Below are 16,774 nucleotides of genomic sequence, written 5' to 3'. Positions count from 1 at the left end.
TTCCCTCACCATAGTAAAAAAAGTGTTAAGGGATTTTATTCCTCGGTTTGGTCTACCTCTCTCTATTAACAGTGACCGAGGCACCCATTTCACAGGCCAAATCATGCAACAAATCTGCAAGGCTCTTAACATCACCCAACACTTACATTGTGCTCATCACCCTCAAAGTGCAGGGGCGGTTGAGCACAAAAATGGGGAACTAAAGAACAAAATCTCTAAGATCTGTGCTGAAACCAGCCTTAAATGGCCTGATGCCCTACCCCTTGCTCTCACGTATATGAGGAGCACACCTGCACGCAAACATGGCCTATCCCCATAAGAAAACCTTATGGCCAGATCCATGCATATGCCAGCATCCCCTCCACCACTCCCCTGCCAATTGGACCTGCAACTAAACGATGATACTGTTATGACATACTGTCAGACTCTAATTCGTTGCATTAGGTCTATCCACTCACAGGTCCAAAGTGCCCTGGTGGAACCAGCTGACACATCGTGCCATCCTCTTCAGCCTGGAGACTGGGTTTATATTAAGGTATATCAGAGGAAGACTTCTTTGGAACCTCGCTGGAAAGGCCCCTACCAGGTCTTTCTGACCACCCATACAGCAGTCAAGTGCAAGGGACTCGTCAGCTGGATCCACGCCTTCCATTGCAAGAAAACAACGCCACCTCTGGACCCAGATGCTGGGGATTTTTCAACTGGCAGATCCAGTTCCCGAAAACAACCAGAGTAACTGTGACAACAACCCCGCTTCAGGCCCCGAAAGGGAACCTAGATATAACCTCAGGAACAGAAAGTAATACCTCTAGTGTTTTGCCTTTATAGCCAGCTGAGGCGTTGGCTTTCTGGTAAAAGGGACACTGGAGATCAAAGGCCAGAATAAAGCCTTTAGAAGTCCAGTGGAGAGCCTACTGCCCGCTGGCACTCGGCTGCCATGACCAACCCTGCGGTCAGAATAAAAGAATCAGCCATGGTGCGAAAATGCCTTCTATTTGGTTCGTATGTGTAACTATGTTCTTGCTACTATTGCTGAATTTTCATGATACTGTTATGTTCTTTTGGATGGACAAAGCTACCAGTGATTCGTCAACAAAAAAACCCTTTGAAGGACTGGATACAGTGCCAGTAACCTCTCCCTTGAATGACGTTAAGCCATGCACATTCCAGGAAAGGAAGAGGAACATCCGCTCTGCTGAAGCCAAGGTACAAGAATTCATGACCACAAAAGACATTGAAAACTGGCCCTGGTGGAAGAGACGGAGTATTGAATACTGGCAAGGAGGGAGTTGTGGACTCTTTGCTTGGGAATGTGGTACTACTTGGTATTTGGGGTTTCTCCCGAGGGCGGCAGAATGCGCATTTGGGCAAGTACCCTGGGGATGTACTGCTCTCTCTAATTGACTCCCAAACAATGTATATCCAGAAAGCCTTGCTACCACAACCATCAACTCCATCATCCCTTCCTCCATTAATCTCACCACCACCCCCACAACCTACCCAAATATAGATGATACCCTATATTCAAATGAAACCCAATGGCCAAAACCTTCACATTTAAGTGATTTATGGACATTTTGTTCAGAGAAATTATTTTTTAAGGTTCAGGACCGTTCATATGAGCGAATGATTGAGTGGAGAACAGATGGGTTGGTGGAAATAGAAATATATGATATCACTGCAACTAAGCCCCAAAAGTCAGAAATTGAAATTGATGGGGCCCATAGCGGGACAGATATGATGGCTATTCCCGGAGTTTGTAGCATAATAGATAAAAAGGGCCCTTATTGTTATTTGGTCACCCAACTGGTAAATAATCAAACAAATTACCCAAAAGATTTGTTCTGCTGCTGAAAAAATTACCTGTACTGAAAATGTCCCAATAACAAATCATTTAAACTGTACCATATTGCAGTACACCCCGTCCTATGCTATTGATGCTGAGGCCCCTCAAGAGTATATAAGGGTGTTCAGCCATCAAATGTGGCATAATACTTCATCAAAAAAAAAAGATGGGTTAAAGTTTCAATAAACTGTAATTAATGCTACACTAGGGACTGTAAAATTTACACTACCCTTACCTAGTTTTCAAATTACCTCTATATATCCTAATTGTTCAAAAGGAGCTGCCATTTGGTTGGCACAGCAACGGACCTGGGTTTCTGCTAGAAAGAAAAGGGACTTGGCTGGACACCTATGGGATGGTGCAAATACCGTAGCCGCAATCTAGAATATCCATAAAGGTTAGCAACATGAGGAAAAATGGGGAGAGTTGGAAAAAGCCACGGGCCTTATTATTGGAGCACAGCTAGCCCAGGTTCAGGCTGGTGTTGGTGAATTATACGTTATCTCGGCCCTTAGTTCAATGACCCAAAAGTTGTTAACAGATATGGTACTGGGTATCACCAATGCTGGAAAGGCATTGCAGTGGGATCAGGCTTGTTCAGCGGTTCAGGATTTTCTGAATGACCAGCTCACAGCCATCAGAGGGATCTTGAACATCAGGCATGGCCCTCTGCCCTTACAGTCACCTCGGGAGTACCATCTGATCTGTGGCCGTGGAGACATACTTGGAGATTTTCTGATGGAAATGTAGACGTTCGCAGTGCTCCTTCCAAGCATATGGGCCGGTCGGAGGGGTGTGGGCTCCCACCTACCGAATCCTGCCGGGTCCATGGGGAGGATGCATGTGGGACTGGATAATTCACCGAGACATTTGGGAACTTGAACTGCCTGGTATGCCCAACTGATTTGTAGTCAGTGCTCCTGGAATAACACCTGACATTTGGGTAGGGATTGGAAGCCAATGGACACTCTGGCCGTTAGAACCCGCTCAACTTCAGTGTGTACGTAAACTAAAACCAGGAGAGGTTGTCACTGTTCATGACAACGTTTGTTGGGAGGGTATGGGACACGGGACTATCCAGACCGGACATCTACTTTTCCAAGCTAATAATAGCTGTGTGCATATTAAGACCACTACCTTGAATGATGTACATTTGAATCTCACCACAGCCGCAGGCAATCGTATCATTCATTGGCCTGCGGATAAAATTCTACAATTAGCTCTTAGGTTCCAAATACCCTCTAACTGGACTACTTTAGTACCTGATCGATTCCAAAATTTGCTTTCAATCCTACCAGAGATTCAGAAAATTTCCGAATTACAGGGACAAATTCACATGCTCCAAAATATATATCAAGCAGAAAAGAATGCTTTTATACTACCTATAGAATGTCTACTTTGTGTACCCAGACTGATGTTTTGTGAATAAAGCTGTACACCAATCCCAACCACATCATATTCTCACCATGGGAATGTTGTTGCTTTTACTGCTGTTTAGCATAGGGTTATGTTATTATTGCTGTAATAGATGTATTCATAATCGTCTATCCAGCCTTAGACCTGCCAATCTCGGATCAAGAAAGCAGGTGGCACTGATAATTGTAAATGATACAGTTTGGGCAAAAGAACAGGAGGAAGAAAAGGAGGAAATTGACAGGCTCATAGCTATGGAATTTTAGGCCCCAGGCACCAAAGGGGGGAATGTGGAGGAAAAGTAGACCCAAGTAGGCCTAAAACTTTGGTCAAACTAACTGTGTATATGAAGCCTAAAAAGAGAGTAAGGAAAATTCCATTGTGGGGCAATTGGAGCAACTCAGCTTAAGAAACATCACCCTAACAGCTAGAAATTAGGAAAGACCATTAATCACAAAAGAACAACTTGTCAATAACAGGAAAAGCTTGTTTTGCTATATTCCAAATAAGGCAAAACTACTGTTAAGGCTCGCATTATATGCCAAATAAGGGAAAGCTCCATTGGTGGAAGTGTGCTTGACCAATTGTGGTTTTCAGCTATATAAACCCCTGTATTTTCTGTTTATGCCAGAGCAGCTCCAGCTGACTCTCCCTGTATGCACACGCTTGAATAAAGCTGGCCTCAGGCTTGTTCTAAACCAAACACAATGCATGGTTAATTTTCCACCACAATTGTATGTAAGAAAGCAGTATGATTGCTCAGCGCTCCAGTTTGAAACTGGAGAAAAACCTGTTGAGAGTCTTTGGGTTAAGTTTAGAGGCAAGAGCAACAAGGGTGATGTCACGGTGGGTGTGTGCTATAGAACACTGGATCAGAAGGATGAGGTAGGTGAGGCATTCTTCGGACACCTAACTGAAGTCTAAAGATCACAGGCCCTGGTTCTAATGGGGGACTTCAATAACTCCTGACATCTGCTGGGAGAGCAATACAGCAGTGCACAGACAATCCAGGGAGCTTTTAGAGAGTGTTGGGGACAACTTCCTGGTACAAGTGATGGAGGAACCAACTAGGGGCCATGCTCCTCTTCACCTGCTGCTTACAAACAGGGAAGAATTGGTAGGGGAAGTAGAAGTGGGTGGCAACCTAGGCAGTAGTGACCATGAGATGGTTGAATTCAGGATCCTGACAAAAGGAAGAAAGGAGAGTAGCAAAATAGGGACCCTGGACTTCAGAAAAGCAGACTTTTTTAGACTCCCTTGGGGACCTGATGGGCAGGATCCCCTGGGAGGCTAATATGAGGGGGCAAGGAGTCCAGGAGAGCTGGCTGTATTTTAAAGAAGATTTATTGAGGGCACAGGAACAAACCATCCCAAAGTGCAGAAAGAATAGCAAATATGGCAGGCAACCAGCTTGGCTTAACAGTGAAATCTTCGGTGAGCTTAAACTCAAAAAGGAAGCTTACAAGAAGTGGAAATTTGGACAGATGACTAGGGAGGAGTATAAAAATATTGCTAGAGCATGCAGGGGTGTAATCAGAAAGGCCAAGACACAATTGGAGTTGCAGCTAGCAAGGGATGTGAAGGGTAACAAGAAGGGTTTCTACAGGTATGTAAGCAATAAGAAGGTGGTCAGGGAAAGTGTGGGACCCCTACTGAATGGGGGAGGCAACCTAGTGACACATGATGTGGAAAAAGCTGAAGTACTCAATGCTTTTTTTGCCTTGGTGTTCACAGACAAGGGCAGCTCCCAGATTGCAGCACTGGGCAACAGAGAATGGGGAGTAGGTGAGCAGCCCTCAGTGTTGAAAGAACAGGTTAAGGACTATTTTAAAAAGCTGGACATGCACAAGTCCATGGATCCAGATCTAATGCATCCAAGGGTGCTGAGGGAGTTGGCTGATGGGATTGCAGAGCCATTGGCCATTATCTTTGAAAATTTGTGGCGATCATGGGAGGTCCCAGATGATTGGAAAAAGGCAAATATAGTGCCCATATTTAAAAAAGGGAAGAAAGAGAACCCGGGAAACTACAGACCGGGGACTGACTGGCTAAGCAGGAGTTCTGCAGAAAAGGACCTGGGGATTACAGTGGATGAGAAGCTGGATATGAGTCAGCAGTGTGCCCTTGTTGCCAAGAAGGCTAATGGCATATTGGGCTGTATTAGTAGGAGCATTGCAAAGGTCAAGGGAAGTGATTATTTCCCTCTATTCGGCGCTGGTGAGGCCACACCTGGAGTACTGCATCCAGTTTTGGGCCCCCCACTACAGAAAGGATGTGGACAAGTTGGAGAGCATCCAGCAGAGGGCAATGAAAATGATTAGTGGGCTGGGGCACATGATTTACGAGGAGAGGCTGAGGGAACTGGGATTATTTAGTCTGCAGAAGAGAAGAGTGAGGGGGGATTTGATAGCAGCCTTCAACTACCTGAAGGGGGATTCCAAAGAGGATGGAGCTAAACTGTTGTCAGTGGTGGCAGATGACAGAATGAGGAGTAATGGTCTCAAGTTGCAGTGCGGGCAGTTTAGGTTGGATATTAGGAAACTGTATTTCACTAGGAGGGTGTTGAAGCACTGGAATGGGTTACCTAGGGAGGTGGTGGAATCTCCTTCCTTAGAGGTTTTTAAGGCCCGGCTTGACAAAGCCTTGGCTGGGATGATTTAGTTGGTGCTGGTCCTGCTTTGAGCAGGGGATTGGAGTAGATGACCTCCTGAGATCTCTTTCAACCCTAATATTCTATGATTCTATGATATGAGGAGGAGCAATATTGCTTATAACTGGAAACCATGGAAGTGGAGTCGGACGAAGGGTGCCGGAGGTGATAAGCATGGCAGCATTTTACTGTGTATCCACCAGTTTGGTGTGTGACAATCGACTCCAAACTGGTGCATAGTACTCCGCCACCGAATACGAGGTGGCAAGAGCTGACATCCAGAAAGTTGGAGCACGAGCACCCCAGGATGAACCTGCCAGTTTGCTAAGAAGATTGTTGCGCATCTTAACTTTAGCTGCTTTCTTCTTCAGGTGGTCATGGTAACTCAGTGTGTGGTCTAAGGTCACACCTAGATAGATCGGTTCTACTTCATGCTTCACCTTCTGACCATTCAGATAAACATTCAGTTCTCGGATTGTGCTGGTGTGATGAAGATGGAACAAACTGGAGATTGTTTTTATGAAGCTTGGCTGGAGGCACCAAGTCTTACAGTAGTCAGCTAACTTTATCATGTCCCAGTTTAAGGTGCCATCAAGCTTTTGGAACATCCAGGCTTGGGTACCGCAACTGATGTCATCTGCGTAAATGAACTTTTGTGAGTCTGTTGTTGGCAGGTCATTGATGTAAAGGTTGAACAGGGTTGAACAGGGTTGGAGCACAGAGCCCTGGGGTAGCCCATTGCTCTGTCATCTCCAAGCACTCATCTTCAGTGTAACAAGCACAAGCTCTGTCCCTGTTCTAATGCCCCAGAAACCTCTGACCCTCCAGTAAGTAGCAACTTCAGGTGGATTTACTAAGGGTATGTCTGCACTACGGAATAAGGTCGAATTTATAGAAGTCTGTTTTTTAGAAATCGGTTTTATATATTCGAGTGTGTGTGTCCCCACAGAAAATGCTCTAACTGCATGAAGTGCATTAACTCGGCAGAGTGCTTCCACAGTACCGAGGCTAGAGTTAACTTCTGGAGCATTGCACTGTGGGTAGCTATCCCACAGTTCCCGCAGTCTCCACTGCCCATTGGAATTCTGGGTTGAGATCCCAATGCCTGATGGGGCTAAAACATTGTCGCGGGTGGTTCTGGGTACATATCGTCAGGCCCCCGTTCCCTCCCTCCCTCCGTGAAAGCAAGGGCAGACAATCGTTTCGCGCCTTTTTTCCTGAGTTACCTGTGCAGACGCCATACCACGGCAAGCATGGAGCCCGCTCAGGTAACCATCACCCTATGTCTCCTGGGTGCTGGCAGACGCGGTATGGCTTTGCTACACAGTAGCAGCAACCCCTTGCCTTGTGGCAGCAGACAGTACAGTACGACTGGTAGCCGTCATCGTCATGTCCGAGGTGCTCCTAGCCACGTCGGTTGGGAGCGCCTAGACAGACATGGGCGCAGGGACTTAATTTAGAGTGACTTGACCAGGTCATTCTCTTTAGTCCTGCAGTCAGTCCTATTGAACCATCTTATGGTGAGCAGGCAGACGATACGGATTGCTAGCAGTCGTACTGTACCATCTTCTGCCAGGCAGGCAAGAGATGAGGATGGCTAGCAGTCGTATTGTACCATCTTCTGCCAGGCAGGCAAGAGATGAGGATGGCTAGCAGTCGTATTGTACCATCTTCTGCCAGGCAGGCAAGAGATGAGGATGGCTAGCAGTCGTATTGTACCATCTTCTGCCAGGCAGGCAAGAGATGAGGATGGCATGCAGTCCTTCTGCACTGTCTGCTGCCAGCCAAAGATGTAAAAGATAGATGGAGTGGATCAAAACAAGAAATAGACCAGATTTGTTTTGTACTCATTTGCCTCCTCCCCTGTCTAGGGGACTCATTCCTCTAGGTCACACTGCAGTCACTCACAGAGAAGGTGCAGCGAGGTAAATCTAGCCATGTATCAATCAGAGGCCAGGCTAACCTCCTTGTTCCAATAACAACGATAACTTAGGTGCACCATTTCTTATTGGGACCCTCCGTGAAGTCCTGCCTGAAATACTCCTTGATGTAAAGACACCCCCTTTGTTGATTTTAGCTCCCTGAAGCCAACCCTGTAAGCCATGTTGTCAGTCGCCCCTCCCTCCGTCAGAGCAACGGCAGACAATCGTTCCGCGCCTTTTTTCTGTGCGGACGCCATACCAAGGCAAGCATGGAGGCCGCTCAGCTCACTTTGGCAATTAGGAGCACATTAAACACCACACGCATTATCCAGCAGTATATGCAGCACCGGAACCTGGCAAAGCGATACCGGGCGAGGAGGCGACGTCAGAGCGGTCACGTGAGTGATCAGGACATGGACACAGATTTCTCTGAAAGCATGGACCCTGCCAATGCATGCATCATGGTGCTAATGGGGCAGGTTCATGCTGTGGAACGCCGATTCTGGGCTCGGGAAACAAGCACAGACTGGTGGGACCGCATAGTGTTGTGGGTCTGGGACGATTCCCAGTGGCTGCGAAACTTTTGCATGCGTAAGGGCACTTTCATGGAACTTTGTGACTTGCTTTCCCCTGCCCTGAGGTGCATGAATACCAAGATGAGAGCAGCCCTCACAGTTGAGAAGCGAGTGGTGATAGCCCTGTGGAAGCTTGCAACGCCAGACAGCTACCGGTCAGTTGGGAATCAATTTGGAGTGGGCAAATCTACTGTGGGGGCTGCTGTGATGCAAGTAGCCCACGCAATCAAAGATCTGCTGATATCAAGGGTAGTGACCCTGGGAAATGTGCAGGTCAGAGTGGATGGCTTTGCTGCAATGGGATTCCCTAACTGTGGTGGGCCATAGACGGAACCCATATCCCCATCTTGGCACCGGAGCACCAAGCCGCCGAGTACATAAACCGCAAGGGGTACTTTTCAATAGTGCTGCAAGCTCTGGTGGATCACAAGGGACGTTTCACCAACATCAACGTGGGATGGCCGGGAAAGGTGCATGACGCTCGCATCTTCAGGAACTCTGGTCTGTTTCAAAAGCTGCAGGAAGGGACTTTATTCCCAGACCAGAAAATAACTGTTGGGGATGTTGAAATGCCTATATGTATCCTTGGGGACCCAGCCTACCCCTTAATGCCATGGCTCATGAAACCGTACACAGGCAGCCTGGACAGTAGTCAGGAGCTGTTCAACTACAGGCTGAGCAAGTGCAGAATGGTGGTAGAATGTGCATTTGGACATTTAAAGGCGCGCTGGCGCAGTTTACTGACTCGCTTAGACCTCAGCGAAACCAATATTCCCACTGTTATTACTGCTTGCTGTGTGCTCCACAATATCTGTGAGAGTAAGGGGGAGACGTTTATGGCGGGGTGGGAGGTTGAGGCAAATCGCCTGGCTGCTGGTTACGCGCAGCCAGACACCAGGGCGGTTAGAAGAGCACAGGAGGGCGCGGTACGCATCAGAGAAGCTTTGAAAACCAGTTTCATGACTGGCCAGGCTACGGTGTGAAAGTTCTGTTTGTTTCTCCTTGATGAAACCCCCCGCCCCTTGGTTCACTCTACTTCCCTGTAAGCTAACCACCCGCCCCTCCTCCCTTCAATCACCGCTTGCAGAGGCAATAAAGTCATTGTTGCTTCACATTCATGCATTCTTTATTTATTCATCACACAAATAGGGGGATGACTACCAAGGTAGCCCAGGAGGGGTGGTGGAGGAGGGAAGGAAAATGCCACACAGCACTTTAAGCACAGCACTTTAAAAGTTTACAACTTTAAAATTTATTGAATGACAGCCTTCTTTTTTTTGGGCAATCCTCTGTGGTGGAGTGGCTGGTGGGCCGGAGGCCCCCCCACCGCGTTCTTGGGCGTCTGGGTGTGGAGGCTATGGAACTTGGGGAGGAGGGCGGTTGGTTACAGAGGGGCAGCAGTGGCAGTCTGTGCTCCAGCTGCCTTTGCTGCAGCTCAACCATACACTGGAGCATACTGGTTTGGTCCTCCAGCAGCCTCAGCATTGAATCCTGCCTCCTCTCATCACGCTGCCGCCATATTTGAGCTTCAGCCCTCTTTTCAGCCCGCCACTTACTCTCTTCAGCCCGCCACCTCTCCTCCCGGTCATTTTGTGCTTTCCTGCACTCTGACATTATTTGCCTCCACACATTCGTCTGTGCTCTGTCAGTGTGGGAGGACAGCATGAGCTCGGAGAACATTTCATCGCGAGTGCGTTTTTTTTTCTTTCTAAGCTTCACTAGCCTCTGGGAAGGAGAAGATCCTGTGATCATTGAAACACATGCAGCTGGTGGAGAAAAAAAAAAGGGACAGCGGTATTTAAAAAGACACATTTTATAAAACAGTGGCTACACTCTTTCAGGGTGATCCTTGCTGTTAACATTACATACATAGCACATGTGCTTTCATTACAAGGTCGCATTTTGCCTCCCCCCACCGCGTGGCTACCCCCTCAACCTTCCCCCCTCCCTGTGGCTAACAGCGGGGAACATTTCTGTTTAGCCACAGGCAAACAACCCAGCAGGAATGGGCTCCTCTGAGTGTCCCCTGAAGAAAAGCACTCTATTTCAACCAGGTGACCATGAATTATATCTCACTCTCCTGAGGATAACACAGAGAGATAAAGAACGGATGTTGTTTGAATGCCAGCAAACATACACTGCAATGCTTTGTTCTACAATGATTCCCGAGTACGTGTTACTGGCCTGGAGTGGTAAAGTGTCCTACCATGAAGGACACAATAAGGCTGCCCTCCCCAGAAACCTTTTGCAAAGGCTTTAGGAGTACATCTAGGAGAACCGCGAATGCCAGGGCAAAGTAATCCTTTCACATGCTTGCTTTTAAACCATGTATAGTATTTTAAAAGGTACACTCACCAGAGGTCCCTTCTCCACCTGCTGGGTCCAGGAGGCAGCCTTGGGTGGGTTCGGGGGGTACTGGCTCCAGGTCCAGGGTGAGAAACAGTTCCTGGCTGTTGGGAAAACCTGTTTCTCCGCTTGCTTGCTGTGAGCTATCTACAACCTCATCATCATCATCATCTTCTTTGTCCCCAAAACCTGCTTCCGTATTGCCTCCATCTCCATTGAAGGAGTCAAACAACACGGCTGGGGTAGTGGTGGCTGAACCCCCTAAAATGGCATGCAGCTCATCATAGAAGCGGCATGTTTGGGGCTCTGACCCGGAGCGGCCGTTCGCCTCTCTGGTTTTTTGGTAGGCTTGCCTCAGCTCCTTCAGTTTCACGCGGCACTGCTTCGGGTCCCTGTTATGGCCTCTGTCCTTCATGCCCTGGGAGATTTTCAGAAAGGTTTTGGCATTTCGAAAACTGGAACGGAGTTCTGATAGCACGGATTCCTCTCCCCAAACAGCGATCAGATCCCGTACCTCCCGTTCGGTCCATGCTGGAGCTCTTTTGCGATTCTGGGACTCCATCATGGTCACCTGTGCTGATGAGCTCTGCATGGTCACCTGCAGCTTGCCACACTGGCCAAACAGGGGAAATGAGATTTAAAAGTTCGCGGTTCTTTTCCTGTCTACCTGGCCAGTGCATCTGAGTTGAGAGTGCTGTCCAGAGCGGTCACAATGGAGCTCTCTGGGATAGCTCCCGGAGGCCAATACCATCGAATTGTGTCCACAGTACCCCAAATTCGAGCCAGCAAGGTCGATTTAAGCGCTAATCCACTTGTCAGGGGTGGAGTAAGGAAATTGATTTTAAGAGCCCTTTAAGTCGAAATAAAGGGCTTCATTGTGTGGACGGGTGCAGGTTTACATCGATTTAACGCTGCTAAATTCGACCTAAAGTCCTAGTGTAGACCAGGGCTTATACTCCCATTAGGGTTGCCAATTTTGATTGGATGTATTCTTGGAGATTTAATTACATGACATAATCTTTAATTAAAGATTAATCTTTAATTCCTGGAGACTCCAGGCCAATCCTGGAGGGTTGGCAATCCTAATTCCCATCACCAGCACCAGTACAGCCTCATGCAGCAAAGTCCTTATAGTGTTTCTTACCCTTTCCCACAAGGCCAGAAAAAAGCAGAGCACTCCCTTCCTCAAGATCACAGCACATATTGAGCTCACCTAGCCCAGACCCTCCCCCTCACTTCCTGCTTGTGTCATCTCTGCTGGTGGCTAATTGGTTCATCAGCCTGATCATCTAATTAGCTACATATCCCCAGTCAGGCTTCTCTGTAGGGGAACTGATTGGTGGCTAAGTGACCAAACTGCTGGCTGACCCTCTAGCTTTCGGCAGGCATCAGGGAGACGCTGGCACACGTCTACTTGGAGTGTGCCAGGTTGCAGCATCTATTCCAGCTTCTGAAGAACCTTCTCCTTAGGTTCTGGCTGTGCTTTGCCCCCCACCTCCTGCTCTATGCACACCCTATCCCTAGCTCCACAAAGCCACAAGACCTCCTTTTCAACCTCCTCCTGGCCAGATGGCCATCCACCATGCCAGGAGGAGGATGTTGGACGGGAAGGTGCTCTGCGACTGTGGGAACTATTTCCGCTCTTCTCTTGGTTCAGGTATCCAGGCAGAGTTCCTCTTGGCCTCATCCCTGGATGCCTTTGAGGAGCTGTGGGTGCTGTCCAGTGTTCTCTGCTCAGTGTCCCCTTCTGGCTCCCTGCTTATGACCCTGTGACCCTCACTCCTGTCTTTGTTTTACCATTAATTGTCCCCCATAATCATTTGAGCCCTGGGTTTAGTTGCTCCTCCCTTTAGGCTGGGGGAGAGGCCTTTAGACGTGGGCCAGCTTGCATCCACCCATTCCTGGAACTCAACAGGTGCTAGCTTCTGACATTCTGTCATAGTTACTGAGTCGCAGAGCCTGGGTCTACAGAGTCAGGGTCACGGGCCTTGCAGTATAGGGCTAAAAGTAGCAGTGTAGACATTCCTGCTTGGGCTGGAGCTTAGACTCTGCAACCTGATGAGGGAGCTGGGTCCAGAACTCAGGCTCCAGCCCAAATGGGAATGTTTACACTGCTGTTTTTAGCCCCATAGCATGAGCCTGAGTCTGTAGACCTGGGCTCTGAGACTTGCTGCTGTGGGTCCTTTTTTTGCAATGTACACATACCCTAAGAGATTCAGTGACCCAGGAAAAGTGTGGTAGACCTGGACGGGTAATTAACAAATTCCAAAAAGTGTTGTATGTCTTGCATATTTTGGGGACATGTCCAAAATAGCTCAAACTTTCTCAGGGTCTAGTTTTAAGCCCTTTGCTGCTAGGTGTCCAATACATGGTACAGCTGACAGGCATGGTCTAGTTATTCAGCTTGAGATTCACTTGATATACACTATTGCTATCAGATTCTGATCATAATCAACATTAGCTTCTTCAAGGAAGTCTCCACAACCAAGCACTAAAATGTCATCTGCAATTACACCAGCCCCTTCAATCCCTCTAGCACTTTATGTTGATAAGTCTGATATCCTTCTGGCACTGGAGAAATTTCCAGTAGCATTCACAGCCATTTATGTCTGCCAGGAGAACTCCAGAAGGTCCTCAAATACTGGCTGTCTTCATCAAATTTTACTTTCCAGAAACCATCTTTGACAGTACAGTAGAAAGGCCTTTGTGAGTCTTGGCAGCATCTCTTCAATCATTGGCAAAGGATAGTGGGAGGCTTTCAAAGTGTCATTGACATTTAACATATATGCGGAGTTTGCTTGAATTTTTAATCCCAGTGAGGGGGATAGATCTCAGAGCCCTGACTCCAGCCCAAGTGGGAATAACTACACTGCTATTTTTATCCCTGTCACCTGAGCCCTGCAAGCCCAAATCAGTTGACCCGGGCTCTCAGACTCACTGCTTGTGAGGGTGGGGGTTATATTGAAGTGTAAACTTCTAACTGTGCACACCCTCGGCTATTTTTCTGCAGACCTGGTATGGATTTTTTTTTTAACATACAAGAGGAGGATGTTTGACGTCTCTATAATGGTTTCCTGTTGGGGACGGATTTGCCCACTCATGAGGAAATCCTAGTCAATAGCCTACTTGTGTCAACACAGTCAGAATTAATCAAGTCCTTCCTTACTCAGGGGAGAAGCTGCCATGTCCCACAGGAATATACTGCAGCCTCAGTAAATATTCTCTTTAAAGTTACAGATTGCTTTGACAAGCAGGGTCAGAGTGTGTGCCACAATTACCCTGGATTTCTGAACAGCTACAGTATTTGGTGAGCAAGGTACAGAAGCAAAAGTCCCGCACACGATTGATTGGAACCATCTGCTGTATTCCTGGAAGCAGACAAACTCCAGGGGGAATAAAACAATATTTTATTGATAGTAAAGAACTGTTGTGCCTCCCTATGACTGCAATGAGATATGCCATTGGTGCTGGAGTCCTCTGCAATTAACAGAAACCTAATAAAACAATTTTCCTGAAAGTTATCATTAATTTGGAAATTGCTTTTATCTGTTTAATCATATGGCCTGCATCATGGTAGTATTTGAATGCCTCACAATTGTTAATGCTTCCAACACCCATGTGAAGTTGGGAATTATTAATTTGCCCATTTTACTGACTGGAGGACTGAGGCACAGGGCAGATCGAGTTATTTGCCCAAGGTCACAGGGAAGCGTGTGGCTGAGCCAATAACTGCCCCAAGTTTCCCAAGTCTCTGGCCTGTAGCCATACCTAATCCCTTACATCTGCAGAACATTTGTTCTGCTATATTAACAAAGGGAGGTTTCTGTGTCGCTGGGAACCTCGACTCTGCAAGAACAGTAGAGGTCTATGTGGAAGAGGCAAAGACTGACCTGCTGCTCTATATATGAACCAATTTCAGTGACAGAAGTGTTATTCTTATGGGCTATCATTGACAGAATTCCCACTTCAATAATGCCAAGCAAATTCTTATTTCTGACTGTTTTCCTTAATTTTAGGGACCAGTTTCTATTTCATAGCAATAAGAAAGCATGTCAGGCTGGTATTTCACAGAAATTATTGCACTTCTAGGATAGTTAGAGTTGTTTATCTTTAAGCTTGAGATCAGGCTATTGTTGGCATTATACAATTTGCCCTAACCCCCCTGTGTTATTGCTAAATGAATGTCCACCTATTACTGAATGTTACAGAAGAAAATTCACTAGAAAAATCATTTCAAATTGCTCGAAAAATACCAGTTTGTGACCGTGTTTGTTTCAAAGTTAAGAAGGAATATTTGGATCTCAATTAATTGATTTTTTTTAAGAGTCAGGATGTGAGGTTTGTGTTTAATTTCAAACCAAGGAAGCATTGCTACAATGGACTGAGAGATGGGATCCCAAATACTGCTTGGTCATAATTTACAAACAATTGACACGGACAAAAACCAAATGCGTGTTCTCCAATGCGTCTGGTAGCACGCAGGGTTATGGGATGGGAAAGCCCCCCATTTTGGCTTCTAAGTTGGGGCAGAACTTGGAACTTTCTGCTCCCAAAACACAGGACCCTACCATTTGAGCTAAAAGGGAATCTTTTTTAGCAACATCAGTTATGCCGAGTTTATATTCTCTTTTTGGATGAGCCATTAGAGGGCAACAATCTCTCTGACGCACACATACACTCCGGTACATCAGTTGAAACCAGGAAATTGCATGTGTCAATGGAGATTCAGGCAAGCACCCACTATATGTGCACCATTATGTTTACAAGTGTGAAAACCTGTTTTGGAGCTGGTCTACATGTAAACATTGCACTGCTTTAACTAGCATTGGTTTTGAAATCTAGCTAATTAAACCAATACAAAACTTGGGTGGATACATTTAATTGGTTTATATTTAAATCGGTCCATGCAGAGGGTTTGCACTGGTTTAGTTGAATTGATTTTAAAAAAACCCAAAACCAGTTTTAGTTAAAGCAAGCATATGCTCTGTGCAATCCTTGACAATGTAGCCCAAGTCATGGGTTCACTAGTAGTTGCCTCCAGTGACAACTGTTAGCTGACAAAGTCTGCACCATTGTCAGACAAGTAAAGGACTTGCCCGTGGTCTTCTCATTCTCTTTGAATAACTGATTTGTTACGATGGCTCGTCTTTGGCTATAAGCAAGTCCAAACTTTTGTGCCTGTTTCCTCTGCCCAGAAAAACAAACTGGCTCTCACTAGAACCCCTGTTTCTAACACTGTTAACAATCAGCTAACTGCACAGTTACAAAGGTACTATTGCCCAATGCACCATCCATTTAACTAACATACTTCTCTTCAGATTACAGATGCTTAGAGGAAAGAGCCTAAAAATAGCCTCCTTCAAGGTGGTAGAGCAGAGAGGTCCAATTGCCATTGATAATAGAACAAGTTAGACAGACTCTTTGGAATATGCCTTCAGAGCAAGAACAGTGGTGAAAAAATAATGTTACCACTACAGAAGTGATCTTACTGCTTTGCCATATGGGGAGAAAACAGGTAACTAGTTTCAGGTTACCTGATTGGCCAGAAGTGAATGCAACCACTTTAGTTCTCTGAAGCCCCTAGGTCTGAATTCATGACCCACTTACTAACAAGACACAGGTAATAGAAAGAAAAGCAAGTGAATAACCTGAGTTAAATGTCGGATGTCGAAGGACTGAATTGGCCTGAACAGGTTAACAAGCCCTTTATCATCTGGTCAACAGTTCAAATCTGAAGAAGGAGGGTAGCACCTGGAGGTCTTAACCATTGAATGGGCATTCAGTGAAGTGAGTTGATGACCAGTGCATAATGGGCTATGTCAATATCATCCTGTAGCAAGTGGCATTCATTGAACCCACTGTTGACAGTCCCAGAAGAGAGGCAAGGCCTGAATACATAGCACCAACAGCACTGGGCATGTTCAAAATGCCAGCATATCAATCTCATCTCACATCTAGCTGTGCCCTCTCCAGAGATGGGTTGAGGCACATTATCAGCAAGGAGCAGCTTGCTCTGCAGCTG

The sequence above is a fragment of the Caretta caretta genome, chromosome 10 (assembly GCF_965140235.1).
Source record: "Caretta caretta isolate rCarCar2 chromosome 10, rCarCar1.hap1, whole genome shotgun sequence".
Classification (NCBI taxonomy): domain Eukaryota; kingdom Metazoa; phylum Chordata; order Testudines; family Cheloniidae; genus Caretta; species Caretta caretta.
This window is presented reverse-complemented; position numbering follows the sequence as displayed.